Below are 22,753 nucleotides of genomic sequence, written 5' to 3'. Positions count from 1 at the left end.
CCACCCTCCGCATGTCTTATTCATGGAGAAGCGGCTCAGCGTGGGGAAGAGAGAACTTGCTCGGAGGCCCTGTCCTGCCCCTTTCCGGACAGGCCCCTCCGCCCCCGGGCCTCAGTTTCCTCTCCTGCCTCCATTCCAGTCAAGGAATCTTGACTGTCTCCCACCCCGGGCCCATGGCCCCACTGGCCCACAGGCTGTTCTCCTTCGGCTGTTCTCACAGGCCCGGCCCGTGGCTGTGCTCTGGGGCGCCTAGGGTCACACCTGTTCAAGCCCTTCTTACTGGAAGGTAAGGTCAACTTGGAGGAGAGCAAGGCAGCGCTCCCTTTCTGGGGGGGCCCTGTAGCACTGTTCTCCTCACTGGGGAGGGCACTGAAGGGATGGAGGGCAGGGAGAGGGGACCCCAGGGGACTTCCAGAGACGGGGGAGCAGGGGGAACCCTGAAGCTGGCCACCTTCTCCAGGACCAGCCTTGGCTTCCAGGCCAGGGAGTTGTGGGGGCCCCTGCTGCCCCAGGGACCTGTCTCCCCGCCACCCAGCTGGAGGCTCCCAGGCATCAGGCCTTACTCATCATGTATCCCCCCCATGGAACAGTGTCTGGAACATAACAGGTGCTTAATAATTGATGGAGGCCATAGAGTGAGCGCTCCACACACTCAAGCGGAATCCAACGGCGCCCCGATGAAGTGCCTCTCACGCGATTTCTCCCCCTCTCCCCAGCCAGCACACCCCACGGCGCACTCGGCTCTCTGGTGTGGCTCACGCCAAGAAAACGCAGGGTTTCTGCTCTTTAGCCCCCCCGGGGATGATGAGAAACACAGATAAAGCAAATGTGAAATCGGGACCTCTGGCGACACTAGACGGAGACCGTCCGCTCTACCCGCCACATTTCAGCAGCACACTGGTGTGCTTTAATGTTAGAGAAAGACCCCCACGGGGTATTCCTTCATCTCTGAAGCTCGTTGGGCAGAAGAAAAAAGAAGGTGAAACGGCCCTCTGAGGGAGAGAGAAAAGTCCCAAGCGCCGGCAGACCCAGTTGTGACCCAAGGAGGGTGCAGCTAGCCTGTGCCCTGAGGTCTCTGTGTCGCCAAGGAGTAGCTGCGTGGAAGTTTCTCAAACAAACCCGGGCACGGTGCCACAGGGGCAGCAAAGGACCATGGCTGGAAGCCAGGGCCCCGTCCTCCATGGCACACTGCCCCCCGTGGGGGTGAGACGGCCCAGGCCCGGCAGAGGGGACTTCCTGGGCACCTCACCTGGCCGCTCAGGGGGCGTCTCTAGATGAATGGAGCAGCCCTATGGGGAAAATGGGGAGCATGGGGTGAGGAGGCCACTCGGAAATGAAGGTTAGTGTCCACGGGCCATGGGAAGAAGGACGCGGTTCCTCCACGGTCCCCTCTCCCTGCTGGGGAGCCCGGGGCTGGGGCTGAGGGCACAGTGAGTGGGGCCGGCACCCCGGGACTGCCTCTCCGGGCAGGGCCATTCAGCCCAGGTGAAACTGCATTCAGGGGACGTGGAGTCACAAAGCGAGCAAGGTGAACAGTTTGCTAAGAAGAGCTCTTCCCAGAGGAGAAGCATCGAACAGGTCAGCCACAGGGCAGATGTGGATGTCAGCTCTGCCTGTCTGCCTGGCTCCAGGGGCTGATGGCTATTCAGCCTGGTTCTCCCTTCCAGCCCCGTAGCCGGCGCCACCCACAAACCCCCCCAAACCGCAAACAGCAGGGCCGCCCAAGCCTCATGCCGTTGCCTAAACCTGCCTAACCAGTTCCCAAGGGCCACCAGCGCCACTCCAGGGTCCCGGGTCATACCCCCTCCCTGCCCAGCAGCCCCTGCGTCCCCTGCTTTTCTTGTCGGCTCACCACCGGGTCCTGGATCCTAGAGGCACCAGCTCGGGCCCCCACAGGCAAACGGTCAGCCCCATAACATGTCCAATTCGGTAACAGCCTCAGATGGGTCCTTGGCCTTACAGGTGGGGAGACTGAGGACCACAGGGAGGGAGGGCAGAGGCTTGTGGGAGGTCAGGATTGGAACCCGATCCTCCTTCGACATGGCTGCCACCTGCAAGCCTGTCACAACCCCAGGAGCCGGGTGCCACATGACAGAGGAACGCACCCTCGGGATCTTCCAGCAGCTGAGGGGGCTCTGGTGGTGCCTTCGTGGATGCCCCTGGATCACACCCCTGGGCAGGCTCCCATGGCCTGCAAGAGGCCCGTGTCAGTGACACCTCATGTCCGGAGCCTGACCCCAGTGTCCAGGTACCACAGGGCAGCCTGTCCAAGGGCCCGCTCACTGTCACCCCTCAGTCCGCCACGGGGGACCCTGCTTGGGGTCAGACACAGCAACCCACCCTGAGGCCAGCACCTCCCACATTCCTTGGAGCTTCCTCCTGTCAGCATCGAACTAACTATTCCTCACAGAGACAGTCCAGTTCTGCACGAGGCCCTAGAGCTTCCACGGCCGGGGACAAATATACTAAACAGGCCAAAAACCCACCAGGCCAAAATCCTAACCCCCAAGACCACCCCCATCCAAGTCCATGCATGCACCTGTTGGGCGCACACACATGCTGCCCCCCTTTCTTCAGCCGCACACCCCACCGGGCCCCAGCACTGCTGGGAACTGGGAAAGTCGTCACCTCTAAGGGCAAGGAGAAATTCAGGAATGCAAGCAGCAGAGGGCTCCTAGAGATCTCCAGCAAGGGCCCACACACAAGTGTTTAGCTCTACTTGGGCACAATGCCAAATCCAGTACCTGCGTCCCCACCACTCCCCGGGGCCCAACCCAGTCGTTTGCTGAAGATAAGAGGACCAGGTATGCATCTGCACGTCCAGATAAGGACCATATATAGAAGGAGAACGTTGTTTTTTCCAGAATGTTAAGAAGCACATTTCAAGGAGGGAAAAGGTTTCAAGGACGCACAGGGGGTGGCCTAATGAGGCCAGAGCCTTTTCCTTTTTCAAAACCATAAGCTGAACTTCTCAAAGTCTAAGTAAATCTGGCCTGCTTGAGTTCACATTGCCTCTTACCTCACTTTCCGCTTCCCCTGGGGGATCCAAACACAGCATATTCATTATTATTTGATTAAGAGGGAACAGCTTCCAACAGACAAAATTGGCTTGCTTAGCAGCCCCCTCCTCCAACAAGGCCTCAGGGACTCCTCCGAGGGTTCCTGCCACAGCAGGGGCCCTATCTCCAACCCCCACCAGCCGTAGGCCCTGCGGGGGTCGGGGGAGGGGGAGCAGGGGCGGGGTCTGCAGTTCTAGAACTTGCTTCGGCACCAGCTGGTGCTTACCGATGCCTGTCAGATGGAGCTGAACTACAGAGCGACCAGGAGGCCCACAGGTACATGCATCTAGAACTATCCACGCGCGTGCGCATCTAGAACCACCTGTTAAAACCACCACACACCAAAGCACGTTTTTATCAACTATCTGACTTCTGTACTGACCTGATTCTCATTTACTAGGGCGAAGCCTGCTTGTACTCATGCAGCCTCGTGCCCAACACCAGGCGGGGACCCTAAGTGAGAGATGAAATCGGAGGCCCCGCCATCAGCCCAGATCTCTCAAAATTTGACCCGACGCATAAATCACCCCAGAGCAAGACGGGCCGGGCTGACTTCCTCAAGCCAACAGCAAGGGCCGGAGTATAAAGAAGAAGCACGCTAGGCAAGCTGGGAAGAGCTGGCCAAGGGCGGACAGTCGGCTTTCTGGAAGATAGCTCTCTCCTCAGAAGTTCCTTAGGAAAGCTCACTTCTCTCTGGAAGTAGCCCGGGAAGCAGTCAACACTGGGGTTGAACCCCGCTTCCTGCCCACTGTACCCACCTCTCTCCAGCAGCAGGCAGCTCCGGATTCATACCGGCCCGGCTCCACGGAGAACCCAAACGGGAGCACAGGGCAAGTGGCTCCCCTCACGCAGCCCCCCGCCTCCTGGCCCTGCAACCACTAAGCACTTGGGCAGCAGGAAGGCAGATGCCCTGCAGGGTCAGGAAGGGCATCCTGAGATTTCTGTAGATCCTCCCAAGACTGTGAGGCTGGGAGAACCCAGAGGGAACTTCCCAGGATGTCGAGAGAAGACCAAAGTGAGCCCCCGGGGAAACACACCCCTGCGAGGCCAGATGGGGCACAGAAATCAGGCACAGGCATTCCATGACTTTCCCAGGCAAAAGAGATGGCTCCCTGCCCCTGGCCCCACAGAGCTGGAGGGAGCTCCCTCGCTGTGGCCACCCTGAAGTGGCATCGTCAGCGGGACCGGGCTGGCCTCGCGCTGGGCAGATTCAACCACTGGGACAGGCGTGGCGGCCTCCGGTGCAGCCACCCCCCCGCCTGGGGGGGAACCCTGGGCCGCCGCCAGGTGGGGAGACAGGCTTTTGGGAAAATCCGGTCATGATGGCATTCCTCTGCCATGTCTCCCCACTCGGGATAGATGGTGGCTCAGAAAATGAAGCCAGTTGTGGCAATGACTTCCAAAAGATACAATCAAATGATCTATTCCTGGATTCTGCAAGTACTGAAATGTAACTCAATTCCTGAAATGTCATTTGGAGCTGCTGGTGCAGGTGGCAGGGCAGCTCAGTAAACACATCATTGTTCAAGCCTAAACACACCCACTGACCTTGAGCCCTGGTGCACGGCGTTGTGGCAGAGGCCCACACCTGAGGACGCCACGGCCAGCAGGGCCCGAGAAGAGCAGTCCAAGGGGAGGAAGCCACGACCGCGAGTAAAAATAAAAGACAAAGCCACAGGAGGTGTGCTGCTGGAGAAATGCCAAGGAACCGCACTGAGCTCGAACAAAAGGGCTCGTTGCACCTGGGGCAGTCGGGAGGCTCCTGAGTGAGGCGACAGGTGTCACTGAAGCTCCACTGGCCACTTGAGAGGAGGAGAACCGCCCTCAGGGGGCTCCAGTCTAGTCCATGTGGATGCATGTCTGTCATCCACCCACACACACACACTGACACAGATGTGTGCACACAGACACGCATGCACATGCACACACATGCCCCCACGAGCATGCACACACACATATACATGCCCCCACGTGCATGGACACATACACACACTGACATGCATGTTTCAGATGCACACACACGCATGCACACACATATGCATGCCCCCACACACATGGGCAAACACACACTGATATGCGTGTCTGAGATGCAGACACACACACATGCACACATATATGCATGCCCCCACACACATGGGCAAATACATATACAGACACACGTGTGACATGCAGGCACACATGCACACACATGCACGCCCCCGTGTACATGGGCACATACATACACACACTGACATGCACGTGTGGCATGCAGACAAGCATGAGCACTCATGCACACACAAGCATGCACACATATGCATATGCCCTCGCGTACATGGGCACATATGTGTACACACTGACATGCATGTTGACATGCATGAGCACACTAGCATGCACACATATATGCATGCCCTCACGTACATGAGCACATACGTACACACTGAAATGCATGTTGACACACATGAGCACACTAGCATACACACATATATGCATGCCCTCATGTACATGGGCACATACGTACACACTGACATGCATGTTGACACACATGAGCACACACAAGTATGCACATAAACACACACATGCATGCCCACTGGCAAACACACAGAGAAATGCATGTGTGCACACACACATGCACACCTGTGCACACAGATGCCCACATAAACACGTGTGCGCACACAGTGCACATACACACAGGCCGCCGGTAGAGAGGGCAAGGATCAGATGAGGCATGAGGATCCCACACAGCACAGCCTCCAGTGCGAGTGGCACAGGGCTGCCCCTGCTCCAGCGCAGTTGTGTCCACATCCCCCACCCAGCACAGGGTTCCTTGTGACAACAGCCCCACAGTTTTCTCTGGGAGCTTTAGTCAGGGGGCTGTGGTGTGGGACAGGGGCTTTTCCGGCACTTTGATGCATTTATGCTAGCAAGCCAAAAACTGACATCAGAACTGACATGTGGGATTATGGTGATTATTATTTTGCTTTACTGGTTTCTTTCTAAAGTTTATGAATTTTCCATAAGAGAGATATTAAAATTTTAGTTTAAATTATGACAAAAAGTGCCCCCTGAGAAAACACCAGTCTCTGCCCACCCTCCCTGGATTAAATATCTCATATAATAACTGCCTCACGTGCAGGGAGGAAGGTCTCCTTAAGTCCCCAGCAGATGACAATAAACAGAGAAACAACTGGAAATCGCTAGACAGACTCATCTCCCTTGGACTCCCCATGGCGACACGGCGGCCTCTCAGCAGAGGTGGGACCAGAACCGCTCTGTGTGGCTCCAGGCACCCCTTGCCTGGCCGAACACCCCATCCTCACACACGGAGGGAGCCGGTGTCTGCCCTGCATCTGGCTGTCCCCCCGGAAAGTCCCAGGCTGATGCAGCCCCCCAAAACAAGGGCACTGTATGAGATACACTTGGGGCCCCCATGGCCTCCAACATCCTCCGTCTGACAGCCACACCGCAATACTTTCTTGGCATGCTGAGGGCTCCCTGTGCCGCTGCTGGAGGCTGAGATGCATCAGGGACTGGAAATCAGGACAGAGGCCCATGTGGGGAGCCCGTGGCAGGTGGGGAGGGCATCGGAGGCTTCCAGAGGCGACACCTGAGCCCTGAGGTGGACAGAATGGGGCTGCGGGTGGGCTGGGAAGGAGCACACCAGGACGGGCCAACGCCACGAGCTTGGCACGGGTACTTCTCCTGGTCCTGGACAGATGTGCTCTCGAAAAACCAGCTCTTAAAGCGAACTGGGAGATTGTGGTATTTATGGGAGCCGAGCAGAGAGCTCCTCTGGTACACAAAGAGTCCCTCCCCGGTCCACATTCCAGTCTGGCTTGAGCTCAGGGGAAGGGCCTGTGGGACACAGGGTGGGGACGCACATCCAGAGCAGGGGAGGTCCTTCTACAGGAGGACTGCTTTTGCAGAAACCAGAAGACCTGGGGCTGGTCCAGACAGACAGCTCAGGATTCTCATACTCCACCTTCTGCGAGCCTGTTTGTGAGGTGAGGACAAGAGGCACTCAGATGAGTGGGAGCCTGAGTGAGGGTGCGTATGACCTGCAAAGCCTGGCGCCTGTTAGCTGCTGTTACGACTTACTCTCTGCAGCAGGGGAGGGAGGTGAAGACTATGGGGCCAGGTGGGGCACACTGCGATGTCAAAGGGATGAAGAACCACCCAGAACAGGTGGGAAGAGAAGCAATGGTCTCCCAGCTGCAACTCCCAGAAATAGCCCTCGGTGAGGAAGACCTGCCTGTCCCTCCCCAGGCCAGCATCAGCACCACCCCATCTCCCATGTGGACTATGGGCTGTCTGTCCACATAGCAGACACCCCACCCATGCACCTTGGTGCCGGAGGGCACATTTATTTCCAAGCACATCCCCAGAGTTGGGGCTCAGTCGCTCGCAAACACCAACCCCCCGCCCCGACGCTCACACTCGGGCCTGGAGCAGGTGCATAGAAGGTGGGGTCGCCCGCTGAGGTAACCAGGATCCCACTGTCCCAGAATATCGTCTGAGAGGAGCAAGAGCAGGGTTAGGGGACCTGAGTTCTAGTTCCAAAACATCCATTTCCTCACCTATAAACCATGTGGGTGACCAAGTTCCAGAGGATGGGGACAGCCCTGCCCATGACTGCCTCTGGGGGCTGGGCCTACGTGTGTGCGTTGGGGGTGGGGGGTGCGAGCACGTGCAGAGAAAGGGGCCACAAATCCCTTGCATCCAGCTCCCTGGGACTCCCTGCATTCAGGCTGGTGGTCAGAGGGGCCTCGCACATGCCCGATGACACCTGGGTGACCTCACATGAGAGCACACGGCTCAGGATATGGCCAGCTGTCGTGTGCCCAGGCCCCAGCTACAAAAGGACAAGCACTGGGAAGTCGTGAGGGACTGTCTCCTTAAAGGGGGGGCTGCACCTGCTGGGGGGACGGCAGCGACAGGCGAGGGAGAACTGACCGGGCAGGAGGAGACTCCTCGGCAAGAAGTCAGGGGAGGGAAGAGAAGTTCCTCGAAAACCAGCCAACAGGAAAAGGAACATTTCCTTCTGATAATCAGTGGCCGGCCCTGAGGGTGCCTCCCATGGGACTTATCAGATCTGTCTCCCCGGAGTCCCCCGCCCCCGCCCCTTGCACACACACCCTCCCAGCTTCTGTCTCCCTGGCAACCCCAGGTCAGGTCCCAGCCCCTCCGCCCCTGCACCCGCAGCCACACCCGGAGGGCAGAGCAGGTCCCGCATCCCTGTGCTCGGTGCGCTGGGCCCCCCTCACCACTCAGGAAAATCGCCACAGGGCCCTAGGGAAGCCTATGACCTAATACGGTAGGTGTGGTATATCCAACTTTCAGACCAGAAACCCAAGGCTCAAGGATGGGAAGCAGCTCACTGGAGGTCAGGCAGCCCGTGGAGGCTGGCTCCAGATCTGAACCATGTCCGGGTTCCGGGCCAGGGGGCTCACACCGGGGCTGACCTCAGAGCCTGTTTAACATGCAGCTGCCTGGTCCTGCCCTGGAGATCCTGATCAGTACGGCCTGGGAGGACCCAGGAGTCCGCATCACAGCCCACGAGCTGCCTGGGGGTTCCGATGGAAGGTGGGCGACACCTCTCAGAAACATAAGGACGTCCCTGCACCCATCATTGAACTGGAATGCCACAAGGAGAGGTTAGACACCTGCCTGTGTGCCGGCACATCCTAAAAGGTCCCTTCTACAGCTCCTACAAACTGCCAAAAAAGTCCCAGTGTCTCTCTAGCACCACCCAAGTTTCGAGGGAGCAGGAACGGGGCCGCTAGGGCACAAGCCTCCAGCCCCCCACACTGCAAGGGCGCATGGCTTGCTTCACGTGGCAGAATTCTCCAGAGTCAGAAATATTCCCTGCCATGGTGTCACAGTGACCTCAGAAGAACAGCTTTAGGAGAAATCCATCTCTCTGCGGCTCTGCTCTGCACTGCCTTTATAAAAAATTTAAAAAAATCTTCTCTTCTTCCAGTCTATTTCAGAAAAATAAATAAATAAAATTAGACACAGCATGGGACAGAATGAGACTGGGGCTGTGTGACGCTGGGAAAACCGCTTTCCCCCTCTGAGCCTGAGATTCTCTGTTCGGGAATAATCTGACTGTATCTTTTCTCATGCAGGCCGTGGCAGTGCGAAAGCCACCGCTGAAACCAGTCCCGTTGTTGGGCACTTCTTTCTGGCACAGGACCACGATCGGCTGCAGCTTCCCCCTTCAGGGTCCCTCTGTACGCAGCGTGCAGTGTGCACGGCCTCCGGGCCTGGCTCCCTCCTCTCCCACCACCCCAGAAATGGGATCCGTATCTGCAGATAAGCACCCAGGGCTGCTATGTCCCTCGCCTGGCTGCCAACCGGCAGAATGTTACAGCAGGTCACCGCGAAGGTCTCGGCCACGCTCCAACCCCGCGGCCCACCTCTCTTTCCTGAAGGAACAAAGCCTCATCTAAATAAGGAAACAGAGGAACAAGCAGAAGCGGTCCTTCTCTGTTCTCTCCACTGCTGGATGCTTGGTCCCTCACACTCCCCAGAACGTCCCTCCGCAGCCGTTAACCCCCGAGAACTCCGGCCTGACCTCTCTGGGAAGCAGGACCAGAGCCATTCGAAGCTCGGCCTCCCAAGGATGCCATCCTCGCTTCCTCGCTTGACAGCCTGAGTTGCCCACCACACACCTGCCAAGGGCTCCCCCCACCTGCCTGGGTCCCAATCGCCAGCTGCCACCCTCTGTCCCCACTGCCACCCGAGCACCACGTGCTCCTGCCTACCCCACGTATGCACCTGCTCTCATAATGCTAGCATACAGCAAGTGCTCAATAAAGACTCATCGACTGAGTAACTCAAATTCAACGGGGCAGAGTCAAGTCGAACCAGCCCTAGGGCCCTTCTCTGCCACTCACAGCTGTGTGACCTTGAGCACATTCCTTACCCTCTCTGAGCCTCCGTTTCCTTGTTATGGGAGAGACGGTAACCCCAGTTCATAGGACTATCATGAGACTCAAGTTAGCTAAAGTGTATGAAGGCAGTCAGCAAGATTTCAAGAGCTACAGAAATGTTATCAATGTTATTATGAAAAAACAGTCTCACCGTAAGAGAGATCCTAACCTTCCGATGTACTGGAGTAATCGTTGCAAAACGGAAAGAGCTCTCATCACAATGGTAAGCACCGTGTACACAGCCTAGGGAGTCAGTTCATCTCCAGTTCCCAAACATGATGGTTTCACAGCGCCAACGAGGAAGCAGGACAAACATCGAGAGAGCTGGAACTGGTCAAGGACTTGGGTTAGAGATTCTGTCTTCTGATAATTTGAAGCCAAGTAGGGTAACTGATTCAAATTTCAGAGAGACGTGACAGTGTCCTGGGGTGGCCCTACACACAGGGTTTTCCAGGGGAGCCTCACCCATCCTCAGTTAGTATTCTAGAAATAGGGTCCCCCAGCCAACAGGCTGGACGGTGAGCTCCGTGAGACCGGGGCCCATGTCTGGCCACCTTGCTCTCACATATCCCCAGCACTCAGCAAATGTGTGGCACATGCCAGGACCCCAGACATCGCTTCTGAAGGGATGCTGATGGACAAGGGATGAAAATGCAATCAAGAAAGTTCAAAGGGAGAGAGAGAGAGAGAGAGAAAGAAGGAACAAAGGAGGGGGAGGGGAGAGGAGGGGAGGGGAGGGGCGGGGGACAGCGGAGAGAGTAAGGGAAAGAATCCCAAAGAACTCTTCTGGAATATGCACAGGCCTCGGCTCTAGTACTAGGAAGATGGCTGGTCTCTTGTCACATAGGATTTGTTTTCCAAGGGAAAGTTTGATGAAAGGATTGTTTTATTTTGGGTTTTGCTTTCCACTGTTCATCTTTCATAGCTGACCGCTCAGTTACTTTGTGAAAAAGTCTCTCATGAAACAGGACAGCCAAAGCCATTGGCTCACGGGTCCAGCTCACAGGTGCTGGGCGTCTGGGGAACTCAATCTCCTGGGTGAGGCTTCCTAAGCCCTAACACCCGCCCCGCCTGACACCCCCCCCACACACACACACCCTGGTGGCTCCTAGGGCAGCAGCTCAGTGCAGCCCCTTCCAGGGCTGCCTCCCCCATACCTCCAACCCAACGTGGGGAGTCAGGGCCTCTCCCCCAGCCCTGTGCCTCCTCCATCAATGCGCCCTTTAGGGCTATGACTGCCCTCTCAAGACTGGGGGCCCTCGCTAGCATCCCACACCCCGCAGCATGGGACCTGGTGGAGTGTCGGATGAAAGATGAGCAGACAAATGGATAAATGAAAGGCAGCGCCGATCAACCCATAAGGCAAATTCGCGGGCGATGAGGAAGGGGGTAAGAGGCAAGTTTAGGGGCTTCTGGGCTGGGTGAAGACAGCAGAGTTAACCCAGCCTTCTTTGAAAAGTGTGCATTAATGCATCGAGAAATATGGAGATAAAATCGCCCACCACTGCTAGGGGTGCTGGCCTCCAGGAAAGGGGGCACCTTACTCAGAGTGGAGAGGGGCGCTGGCTTGACCGCCCGCCCACCAGGCAGTGAGGTGAAGGTCAGGGTCAGGGTCACGGGAGGCAGGGAAGCGTGGGTTGAGGTTTGTCTGGGGTTGGAGGGTGAGGCCCCAGCCACCCAGCAGGCCTGGAAGGTGGGGTCAGGGTTCATGGTCTAGAAGCTTCCTTCCACGGCCCCCAGGCCGTAGGTGGGAGGCTCTACCTGGGCAGAGGGCCAGTGAGATATGGCCCCATGGTTTGGTGGCTCCCCAAGAAGCAGAGGGCAGAAGAAAAGCCCCCCATGCCAACTCAGGGACTCACTGCTGCTACGCAGGGCATCAGGACGGGGGGAGGAGAGACCGGCAACCAAGGCGCCTGGTTTCAGCTTCTCAGTCACTACTCTACAATACCTCGCTTGCAGGGGCTACAAGGGAAAACGGATGTGGGCGCAGCCAGGTAAGAACAGCCCCACCAAGTCTTCGAAAGTCCTAGGCCAGGGGCGCCAGATGGCCTTGGAGGCTGGACTCCATCCTGAGGGCCGCCTGGAGCCCCTCGCTGGCCAGTCTGCACCTCTGCCACTACCCGGCCACCATCTCGGTCATCCAGAATTTCCAAAGACCCTCTTTCCAAAGGCTCTCTAGATGGTCACTGTCCCGCTTTACCCCTGCTTCTCTCTTCCTACTTTCTACTTTAAAAAAAATGGGGCTCAACCCAACGATCCTGACACCCGGACATCACATCTGTCCCCAGTCTGTAAAGTGGGACCAGAGGCATTGCGATCGGGGCCACGTGTAGCCAGAAACTGGAGTCAAACACTCTTCTTTCTTGCAGCGAATCCCCACGGCCCAGGAGAAAGGCTCCGTTCACAAGGCTGCCTACAGCAAAGCCGTGTCTGAAATGTGAAAGGAAGCGGGTTTCGGGGGAAGAGGATGGGCAGGGGCTGCGGCCCCAAATCATAGCCACATTTCCCCCGGAGAGGCAGAAGCTCGGGGGGGTGCAGACCTGGGGGGCCCTGGCCGTGCCCCCCTCCACCTCTAGCTGCTCCTTCCGCGGCCTCGCTCCTGGCAAACACAACAACACGCTTTCTCTGCCTCAAGACGAGACGCCGCTTCGTAACAGGAAGACAGATCTGTCGTTATCCCCGGTGGGGATGGGACTGCGTGGAGGGAGAAAAACAGGGTTGCTTGATTTCCTTCTCTCCACTGCAGGCGGGGAAACAACAGAAATAAGTATCATTGTTCTGCAGACACCTGGTGGGGAGGGAAGGTCGCGATGTTTAAAAGAACCTGCTGGTTCCGTGGTGGATCTCATTCTAGGGCGATCTAATCTAATAAAGATGCAAGAGGCTCTTCCTAATACACTCCTTGGAGGAAACACACTGCGAGCGATGGTGTGAAACCAATCCAGGCAGAACCATGCAGCGCAGAGCCTCCCTCCCGCTTCCATCCACACCAGTGGCAGCTTCCCGGCCACGGCAGCACCACAGAAGGTACAAGACTCCGGCCTCACGGCACAGTTCACGCCGCAGAGGAAGAAGGAAGACAAGTAAGTGCTACAACATAAAGAAAATGCATGATGAGGAGGAGCCAAGCCTAAGACAGTGCATGGGCCTCGGCTAGCCAGGGAGTCATGAACTCCTTCACGTGGCCATCACCTGCCGAGGCTCTCCCTCCTCTCCCCTCCCCCCGGCTGCCTGGACTCCTGGGTCCCCAGCACACCACCTCCGGCCCCCTCTGCCACGCTGGACCTCAGGACGCAGTTCCCTGAATGGATGGCATGGGAACATCGGAGCAGGTGCCTACCCCACGAGTCGAGAGATCACTGTTTTAAACAGCTTTGCAGCTGACAATATACAGCTAGGGTTTGTGGGATGGTAGCCGGTGCAGGTGGGAGCCCCTGAACGTGGCCGGGCCGGAGGAGTGTGCAGGGACAGGCCCACATCCGTGCAGGGCAGGAGCTGAGACCTGGGGGAAGGCCGGGGCTGGGCCCAGAGCCCCGTGGGAGACCTTAGAGAATGAAGGTGAGGGTTTTCCCATACACCCACCACTCACTTTGTACCACCACCACGGGGGGGCCCTTTCCTGCTGGCCAAGCCCTGGGTGGTGTGGCGTACAGGGCACAGACTTGCTATGGGGCCAGACAGCGTGGGTCCCCATCCTACCTTTACACCCCAGACCAGTTACTTAGCCTTTCCAGCTGGCGGCAGGACGAAAGGGACTGTGTGATGCTCCCCTGCCCCCCACTGTCCCGGCCTGCCCCTCCCTACTCAAGCTTCTCTTCGGCTGTCCTTTGAGGCCTCATTCAAGCCACCCCCAGGCCCCCCCAGGCTAGAAGGGGTATCCCACCATGAACTTAGGCACTGTGTGTCTTTAGGGAAGTTACCTAACCTTGCTGGGCATCAATTTATGTATAAAACAAAGACAATAATACCTGCCTCAGCGGGTTGTTGCTGGAATCAGAAGAGCAAATGAGGGAATGAATAAGCAAACGAGTAAAGAAAAGGGCCTGGCGCGGAGAGAGCATGTGAGAGATGTCGGCGGTATCAGGACTGAGCCCCTCGCGGGCCGGGACATGCTGCAGGCACGAGGTGCGTTGTCTTCCACAGCTCCTGCCACAGCGTTTGGTGCAGGACGAATGCTCGGTGACACGGACTGGGGGGGCGGGGGGGAGCAGGAGGCAGCTCTCCACGCACGTGAGGTGACCACCCCTGCCAGGGGGTGGAAAGCGGACTTCCCAACCCCGAGGAAGCCCGGGACGTCGGAGGTGGCACCTCCGTCTGGCCGGGGAGCCCCACGCAGGACAGAGGGCCGGAGGGCGGGAGAGGGCAGCCCCTCCTCGGAGACAGGGAGAGCCCACCCCTGCAGCTGGGAGGCGCTGTCCCTTCCCAGATGTGAGGCAGGAGCCCTCAGGATCCCAGGCCAGGAGGCCTGACCCCAAAGGGTGCTTCCCAGCAAGAGAGAAAGGCCAGGTGGGGGTGAACTCAGGGCACTGGCCAAGCCCCCCCATCCTGTTCCCTCCTCACCTTCTCTCTCTCTCTCTCTCTCTCTCTCTCTCTGCATCTCCCACACCCCCCACCCCCATCACATCCCGCTCTGCTCCTCTCTCCCCCCATATCCGGAGAGCAGACCTCCTCTGTGACCATGCAGTCAGGCGTCACACAGAACGTCTTCAGGCTGCCTCTCTCACCGGTTATAAACAGGCGCGTTTTGCCAAAAGGCCCACAAATCAATACCATCCCACTCTGTGCAGTTCCTGAGGTAAATTACTGTTTTGTGACTAATGTTCCTGGGGAAGAGAACGCACTCTCCAAGATGGCCCAGCACCTCAGCCAGAGGAGCACCCAGCCTCCTCTCTCCAAATAAGAGAAAATAGGTACCGATTTTCAAGACCCGCGGAGCAATGTCCTGTGGGCACCGCCCCCCCTCCCCCCCCTCCCCCGCCACGGAGCCAAAAGAAACCTTCATAAGGTCATTATTTATCTACTTAGAAAAAAACGTGTACACCTAACGTGGAGTTTAATGCTCCCAGGCCTTTGCAAAACTAGCTTCTCCATCTCCTTGAGCCCCGGGCGGTAAGCAGATAACAAAGGAATTCAAACCCTTAGTGATTTTCCCAGCTATTCGTCAGGTGTTTCTGCACAAACTAACACAGTCGCAGTCTCCAGGAAAAGTTGTCATGACTAAACACCCAATGTTGCTCCCTACTTACTTTTTAGTGATCAGTTAATTGTGTGACTGTCCCACAAACTCCTATGCACCCTTCAATGCCCAACCCAAATGCCCTCTCTCTTTGCTGCCACCACCCACCTCAGGAAGGTGTCCCACCACTTGCTCCCCCTGGGCTTTCTTTCAGGAGGCTGGGTGCACAGGCCCGTCTGTCTACTGACCTCCCACTAGCCTGTGAGCTCCTGGGGCACAAGGATACCATCTTCCCCACCGTGTGCTCTGGAGCACCTAATGTCATGCCTGGTTCATAGAGGAGGCTCGGTGGGCTTGTCAGGTGAAGGAAATAGGAGGAGGTAACAGGAGTTTGAAAAAACTAAGGTCACATCGCAAGTTTTCACATGAGGTCCATGCACGGGGCTGCACATCTAGGATCAGAAGCTCTTGGGAAATCTGGGTCACTGGTACAATAAGCCCCATCCACATTCCCATCCCCAGATCTATGCAAGAACGCAGACAGAGGCAGAAAGGAGGTCTGAGTAGTCAGAAGCCCGTCTCCGCCTTGACAGTGCGGGGCCTCGGAAAGAGTATGAGGCTTGCGGCCAAGACCTGGCTTAGAGTTGTGGTGCCTCAGCCTCCAGCTATTCAGTGAGCGGGAAGCCTCAGTTTACTCCTCTGTGCCAGGAGGATAGTGATGCCTCCAGGCCACCTTGGCAAGGGAACCTGTAAGGCACCTGACCCTGACCCGGCCTTAACCTGGCAAGGTCGGCCTCGGTTTGTACCCAGAATTTCTGAGAAGATCGGAGGTTCTTATCCAAGGGAGCAGGGGAGTGGTGTGGAGGGGCCACTTACAGTGAAGGGAAGAATGAAGGTACTGGGAGGCTCCCAGGAGGTCTTTACCTGCTTGGCAGTAGGAGGTACTCAGAGAGCATCTGTGGGATGAAGGAGGCAAAGGAGCGCAGGGGACCTGGCTTGCCCTGGGATGCCACCCTGACCTCATGGTCCCATACTCAACACATGCACACAGGCCTCTGCTGGTTCGCAAGCAAACCTTGAAGCTAGCGAGGCAGAAAACTGAGGTAGAGAAAGGCCAAGTGACCTTTCCATGGTCCTCTAGCAAGCCAACTGCAGGCAGAGAAGTGTATCCTCACTGACTGCCTAACAGCCCACGGCAGTGGGGAGTACCTCTGCCTTCGTCTTAACCTAGTCAACCACACATCCCACCACCCTCTGTTGGCAGGACTGACAAAGCATCGTCTTCTCGAAGTCTTTGTTTTCAGTGACCAGTTCAAATCAAAAAGTGGTAAATGTCTAACCTGCTCACAGTTCTTTTTCTTTAATGTCAAGAATGATACCTGCCTTTAAAGAACTTACTAGCTGGTCAGAAAGACTAGAAGATTCTTTTCATTCTGCTCCAGAGAGTGCAGACAGCTGGAACATTCCCCATCTGGAACGTTCCAGAAGGCCTGGCAGAGCAGGGAGATTCCAATAGCGCTCCTGCTGGGAGCGCCAGGCCTTGAGCTCCTTCCCCATCTCTCTGTGGAGGCCTGAGCTCCCATGACCCCACCCCCCCGATATCGAGGCCAAATCCCCAAAAGACTAGACAGGAAGGGACATGCCTGGGTCTTGCCCCAGCATGCAGACCTGTGCCAATGGAACCAGCTGCCAATGGGGGAAGAAGTCAATTGCTTCCAGGATAATTAATTCAATATCAAACACAAACCTACTGAGAAATCAGTCCATTAAGAAAGAGACTCAAGACCAGAATAGGAAAGTTTCAGCAATATGTGGGTGGGGATCAAGGTATATTCTAGGTCCTAAGGGGTTTAAGGGATCAGGGAGGGAAAAAAGGAGGGTCCCAAACACTTCAAGGGGAACTCGATGCAGAACCTCCCTCTCCCAGAAATCTGAATGGGGAAAGGGGAGGGGGTCGGAGAGGGGAGGTTGGGGGCATAGTGTGGATAGGCAGCAGGGCTCCTGGTGTTTTGTTTTTAAAATAGTAGCTTTCTTGAGATGTAATTCACAATGCACACAACTCACAAATCTCAAGTATGTAACTCAGTAATTGCACCATCACCACAATCAATTTCAGGACATTTTCATCTCCCCCAAAAGACACCCACACCTATTTTTTTCTTAAAGATTTTATTTATTTATTTGAGAGAGAGCATGAGAGATAGAGAGCACGAGAGGGAAGAGGGTCGGAGGGAGAAGCAGACTCCCTGCTGAGCACGGAGCCCAATGTGGGACTCGATCCCAGGACTCCAGGATCACGACCTGAGCGGAAGGCAGTCGCTTAACCAACTCAGCCACCCAGGCGCCCGACACCCACACCTATTAATAGTCACTCCCATTCCCCTCGAAGCCCCCAGCCCCAGCCCTGGGCAGCCCTGAATCTACTTCCTGTCTCTATAGATTTGCCATTCTGGACACTGCATATACATGAAATCACATAAATCCATGGTCTTTCGTGGCTTACTTCCTTCACTCAACATATTGTTTTCAAGCTTCTTCTGTAGTATAGCATGTGAACAGGATTTCCTTTTCATTGCCAAATAATATTCCACTGTATGGATCTAACACATCTTATTTACTCATTCATCAGCTGATGGACATCTGGGTTGTCTCCACATGTACATGCATGTTTCACGTGGATGTGAGTTTTCCTCTCCTTGGGGTGTTCACCTGGGAGGGGAACTGCTGTGTCATGTGGGAATTCTCTGTCTAACCTTGGGAGGGACTGCCAAGACTATTTTCCACAGCAGCCGCACCAGTTACATTCCTACCTGTTGAAGGATTCCAATTTCTCCGAGTCCTCGCCAACACTTGCATTTATTGGACTTGATTCTAGAAACCTCAGTGGGTGTGAAGTGGTAACTTGTGGTTTTGATTTGCATCTCCCTGATGACTAATGATGCTGAGCATCTTTTAATGGGCTTGTACGTCTTTGGAGAATGCCTATCCAAGGCCTTTGCCCTACTTTTAATGGATTTTTTTTTAAAATACTAAGTTCTAAGTTCTTTATTCTAAGTACAAGTGTAGAATACATGTGACTTGCAAATATTGTGTTCCATTTTATGGGCTGTCTTTTCACTTTCTGGATGGTGTCCTAAGAAAGACATTTTGATGAAGTCCAATTTGCCTATTTTGTCCTTTGGTCATTTATCCTTTTGTTATTATATTCAAGAAACAACTGCCTAATTCAGATTTCACCAATTTTTCTTCTAAGAGTTTTATGGTTTTAGCTCTTAACATTTAGGTCTTTGATCCATTTTGAGTTAATATTTATAAATGGTGTGAAGTAGGGTCCAACTTCATTCTTTTACATGGGACTACTGAGTTGTACCAGTACCGTCTGTTGAAAAGGCTATTCTCTCTCTATTGAATTATTTGCTACCTTTGGAAATCAACTGACTATAAATATGAAGGTTTATTTCTGGAGTTTGAATTCTATTCCACTGATCTGTATGTCTCTCTTTGTGCCAGTACCACACTGTATAGATTACTATTGCTTTGTAATAAGTTTTGAAATCAGGAAGTATAAACCCTCCTACTTAGTTTTTCTCTTTCAAGACTGTTGGGCTATTCTGGGTTCCTTGAATTTCCATATGAATTTTAGAATCAGCTTGTCGATTTCTGCAAAGAATTCAGCTGGAATTTTCATAGGGAGTTGTGTTTAATCTATAAATTAATTTGGGAGCAATGCCATCTTCATAATATTAAGCCTTCTGATCCATGAACATGGATGTCTTTCCATTTACTGAGGTTGTTAATTTCTTTCAAAGTACGTTGTCAGTTTCAGAGTAAGTCTTGCACTTCTTTTGTTAAATTTATGCCTAAGCATTCTATTCTTTTTGATGCTACGGCAAGTGGATTTACTTTCTTCATTCAATTTTCAGGTTCTTCATTGCAAGTGTACAGAAATGCAATTCATATTTTATATTGGTCTTATATCCCACAACCTTACGGAACTTGTTTATAAGCTCTGATAGTGTTTGTAGTGGATTTCTTAGGATCTTCTACATGTAAAATCATCTCGTCTGCAAACAGTTTTAATTCTTACTTCCCAATCTAGATGTCTTTATTTATTTACAGTTTTTTGTGTTTTTTGTTTGGTTGGTTGGGTTTTTTGTTTGTTTGTTCATTTGCCTAACTGCCGTCAACGGCTAGAACTTCCAGTACAAGGCTGAGTCGAAGTGGCAATGGTGGCCATCCTTGTCTCATTCCTGGTCATAAAAAGCTTTTAGTATTTCACCAGTAAGTATGACATTAGCTGTTATGTGTTTAGGTGTAAAAATTTCAGCCTGGAATTGATAACATTATGAGACTTCTCTCAAGTAGTTAAAAGAAGGAATCACACAAAGTGTTCTATATGTAAAATGAGCATAGTTGCCTCCCCTAAACTGCCCCTGGACTATGGGATTCTCAGCATTCCCTGTGAGGTGCTCCTGCCAGACGCTTCGGGTGGGCTGCTCTCTGAATTCACCAAGACTTGTCCTCAAACCGGCCTCCACAGGTTGTACTTACGTAATTACATAACTTAATTAAATTTTATGTAAACCATTGGAATAGGAGTTAAAAAGGAATTGTTTTTATGAAACAAGTGTTAGGTATTTGGGAAAGATCACTGCTAAATTAGGCATGGCAAAAATCACTGTATGATATTGGGGGAGTGTATTAAAATCTGCAAGTAGTAGGTTCTCAGTCCCTATTTCACTTGACAGAAACAGAAACTGAGAATCAGAAAAAGTAGAGGGGGCATTAAAGGGAAATACAAAAAAAGTAATATGGACGTCATCCAGTAAGCCCATAATGCAAGAAGGCTTCGGTCTTAAAACGGGACAGGCAGAATGAATGCATGTTTTATGTTAAAATAAAATGTTCAAGGTATGTCTGCATCATTTTTTGGATCCTTTCTTTACTAATCTTTTTCAACCAAGCAACTCCACTGCCAGGGCTGATGGTACCAGAAGAGAGCTTCTGGTGGGACACAAATATAATGGTGGTTACCTGGGCAGGTGTGACAAGATGTCACTTTTTTTCAATCTCCTTTTTACCATTTGGTTTTTGAGTATGTATTGCTTTTCCAGCAAAGAAAATGTGTAATAAAATACCTTGTTTAAGAATGAGATTCTATTACTTCCTGCTAACAATGGGAAGGAATCCAGAAATGCCACCTTGTCCTGGCCAGCACTGTCCCTGGAGCCAATGAAGGGACCCAATGCTACGAAGGTCAACAAGAAATACGGAAAAGGAACAATATAGAACACCAAACTAATCAGGACTCCCTGGCTCGAGTGCATTGCCATTTTCTTTGAGAGTTAATTAACACTGAAATTGACTCCTTAATTTGGATGAAGCTGAGACAGGCCCCTTCACGGAGCTCTTCGGTTCACCTGCTGAAAGGCAGGCTTGCTTTCAGAAGAAGGTTCAAGTAATACCACACCAGGCAAATCTCGGTTTCCTGGGAGAAGACCAGAATTCAGAGTTATTTTTGCAGAAACGCAGTGTTTCTTCTTCACTCTGTGCAGGAGGAGGGTGAGACAGGTGCATCTCACTGGACCTAAATTCCTCCACCACCACCCTGGCTTCTTCATCCCAGCACTGTGCTGGGTTTATGGTAGGCATCTAATAGAATGAATGAATGCTGCACTTGAGAGTAGTTTATCAGGACGCTGGGCCTTCTCTTACAGTCCTGGGCTTCTGGAATGGCAGAGGCTGCTGAATCATGCACGCGCGCACGCGCACGCACACACACACACACACACACACACACACACACACACCCCATGCCCACAGCCTCACATTCTCATAATTACTCGCTCTTACGTTTGAAATACAGTTTGCTAAGCCGGACCCTGTCCAAATCCCCAAGGACACAGAAATGAAGGGACTGGGAGCAGAAAGCAAGTCGATATGGCCAATGCCCTGTGCCAGGCACACAGTGGATTCCGGGGGTAGGAAGGGGGCCTCCAGGAATTCCCAACCTCCCCCAGACACGAGGAAACGGCCCCAGTGCCATGGAAAGAGGTGATAAGCAAGCTGTTTTTAAACCCGCAGGGGAACGAGGACCGGCAGGACCCAGAGAGTCTGAGCTGGACTCAGATACACACACGCGCGCCAAGCCACGGCAGAAATCTTCCCAAATGTGGCCCAATGTTCTCAGTGGTCACCCCTTTGGAGGGAGGGGCTATTGTACATAATCAATTCATTTCCTACTTTATTTTTAAAATATTCTACTGTGAACAGGCATATATCACATTTCTGTTCAGAAAAAGATCAAGTGCACAATTTTTAGAAGTCTTTCTAAGACAAGTAGTATGGACAGCCTCCTACTAGGACAGCCTCCTAGTAGGACACACTATTAACCTCACCTCATTCCCTTAACAGCACTGAGCACGAGGGCCTCCATGTTACAAGGGAACAGACCAAGGATGAGAGAGCCAACAGAGCAGCCCAAGGTCGCCCGGCCAGCCCACAGCCAAAGCTGAGAAAAGTGGTGTTCTTACGCCTGGGAAAAGGCTTCTCTGGTGCTTCCCGAAGACAGCAGAGAGCTCGCAAAAGGAGGAGAGGGAAGGGGGGAGCCGCATACGTATGGCAAGCCAGATGCCTGTCCGTCTTACTCATTTGATTATAAAATATTTCTGAGCCACCAGATGGTATAATAGCGGCTGTGGATGCCCCGATACATTTCTTCATTTCTTTGCATAGGGCTCCATTTCAGGGACCTGAAGAGTGATATTCTGGAGTTCCATAAAGACAGTAACCGTAGAATTGAAGAAACGCTATGCAGCGCACCTGCTTCCCAGATGTGCGTTTGTTCGTGCTTCCCAGATCAGCAGGCCTGAGGCTAACCCCAAGGCACCTGGGGGCACTTGGGCAGAGCCTGCCAGGGCCCCTTCCCAGTGTGGCCAGCCGCCCGGGGATCGAAGCTCTGTTACGTAATTAATCCCTGGCTCGGAGGCACGGCACTCTGCCGGCTGGCGCGGGCCCGGGCCGTGGAGGGAGCGAACATCAAAGACCACGTCTTCCTTGTCCTCCAAGATCAAAGCCACGAGGTTGATGAGTTCACCGTAGCACTCCGTCTTCTGCTTGGCTTGCCCTGCCTTTTTTGTTTCTTGTTTAGTTTTTAATAAGAGACCCTTCATCCCTGGTCCTTCAACAGCTCAATAACCTAGTTAAAAACACAACAGGTCAGGGCTCTTCGCAGATGCGCTAGCCGGGCTCGGGCTGGACTGCGTATGCACTTCAAAGAACCGGTGCACTAATGTTCTCAATAACCCAGAGAGGAGCGCGGGTCTTTCTAAGCCGGAGGCTGGCTCTCAAATTACTTGCTAAGGAAGAGTGTGGCCACCGGCCATTTGTCCAGCCTGCACCAGCGCTGCAGAGAGACCGAAGACTGACCCTTTTTCTCCCTTCTCTGGATCACTCTGAGCCAGCAGTGGCCTCACTCAGTCCAGGGTCTGCAGTCAAAGGCAGCTGCAGCTTGCAAACCCGTTCACCAGGTCCCCTATCCAAAGCCACCGCTCACCCTGAAAATGCTACAGACTTCAAGAAACCTCCGAATCCAGAAGCAAAAGAAA

General features: G+C 53.8%; 1 protein-coding gene across 2 annotated transcripts in view; it reads right to left on the bottom strand.

Annotated features, from left to right (window-relative positions):
• Positions 1–22,753, bottom strand: part of HPCAL1 (hippocalcin like 1) — a 107,242-nt gene that overhangs the window by 48,368 nt on the left and 36,121 nt on the right. The gene's annotated exons all lie outside the window — the stretch shown is intronic.

The sequence above is a fragment of the Eumetopias jubatus genome, unplaced genomic scaffold (assembly GCF_037043125.1).
Source record: "Eumetopias jubatus isolate StellerSeaLion01/CBP00866 unplaced genomic scaffold, mEumJub1_p1.0 scaffold_9, whole genome shotgun sequence".
Taxonomy (NCBI): domain Eukaryota; kingdom Metazoa; phylum Chordata; class Mammalia; order Carnivora; family Otariidae; genus Eumetopias; species Eumetopias jubatus.
The sequence above is the reverse complement of the archived record's forward strand: the minus strand, read 5'-3'. Positions and strand labels throughout refer to the sequence as shown.